This window comes from Musca vetustissima, unplaced genomic scaffold (genome assembly GCF_032173495.1).
Source record: "Musca vetustissima isolate MV318-11 ecotype Yass unplaced genomic scaffold, APGP_CSIRO_Mvet_v1 utg182588, whole genome shotgun sequence".
In the NCBI taxonomy this organism is placed as follows: Eukaryota; Metazoa; Arthropoda; class Insecta; order Diptera; family Muscidae; genus Musca; species Musca vetustissima.
In genome coordinates, this window is record NW_026885781.1 from 43,933 (window position 1) to 45,501 (window position 1,569).

Below are 1,569 nucleotides of genomic sequence, written 5' to 3' on the forward strand. Positions count from 1 at the left end.
AAAACCTCTTTTAATAGTAAAGCTAGCAGTACACTAGTTTACCGGGAAACCTATGAGATATTATTGTAGATAAATTCTGGCACCATAGCCATGCATTTCGCCAAGGTTATTCAATGTCATAAATACTTACTCACTTAGCTGGCTTTTACAGAACGATTGTTCCATAAACCGAGCTTAAAAAAGATTTCCAAGCTCGTCGGTCTTAAGCGCAACTCCACCAATTTTGGAAGACCACGTTCCAAGATGTTGTTTTCTACTTGGTCTTTCCATCTAATTCGTGGCCTTCCCCTTCTACGGGAACCATCAGTAGGCTCATTTTTATATGCCTTTTGAGCTGGGGCATTTTCATTCATCCGGAGAATTTTTCTCTCAAACACCCCAAGAGCTGCCTCATCTGCTTGGGCAAGTAGCCATGCTTCTGATCCATATAATAGCACGGCTAGTATCAGCGTCTTGTAAAGTGTGAGTTTGGTCTGGCGGGAGGTGGCCTTGTTTCTAAACTTCTAACTTAGACCATAGTAGCATCTGTTGGCCATCACAATTCTTCTCCGAATTTCAAAACTGATGTCATTCGTTTTATTTATGGCGGTACCAAGGTATATAAAGTCTTTAACTACCTCGAAGCTGTAGTTTTCAAGTTCCACAGTTGGTCCCAGTCTACTGGACGTCTTGCGCGTTGATACCATCAGCTTGGTCTTCTCACCGTTTACTACCAGACCCACTTTGGCAGACTCATTTTCAATTTGTTCAAAGGTGGCTATTACCGCTCATAAATATATTTACCAAATATATTCGAATGGATGTTTTATCATTGTTTCGGGCCCAACTAAACAGGAAAGTGTTGATTTGGTAAAAAAACTGGCATTCCGAAGTTAGTTTCTTGTTACAGAAGTCAAAATGTTGGACTTCAAGAAGAAGATCGGCTGGTTTGCTGTTACCAGAAAATTTCCTGATTTGAGACGATGTGTCATACCTCGCATTTCAAGGGCCAAAAATGTATTAGTAGCCTACGTATATTAAAAAACTTTCTAGTATACTATGAGAAGATCTAATTTTCAACCAGAGTATTATTTTCGGAAAATACCTCTACGGGCTACTTTGGCAATATTTATACCCTACACAACTATGTTATTATAGCTTTGTACAGCCCCAAGAGTTTGTAACGCCGCGAAATATTGGTCCTAGACCCACCTTTAAGCATCATTCTCGACTAGTGTCCGTCCGTCCGCCCGTCTGTCCATTATAATTTGTAAACACAATACAGGCCACAGTTATGGACCAATCTTTACGAAATTTGGTATGTAGCATGGGTTCTGGCCAATGAAGACCCCTATTGTTTTTGGAAAAGATCGGTTAATATTTAGGGAGTGAAATGGACCAAATACTTAATTTTTGTCGGTTTTTCTGGTGCTCTAGAGGCCGCAATTATGGCCCAAACATCTCAATTTTTTTACAAAGAGAAGGGGATCGAGCCAAAGAATAAGCATGTCTGTTTTGATAAAGATCAGTCAACATTTAACGGGTCAAATAGACCTTGACTTTTGTGTGAAAAATGACAATATTTGTATT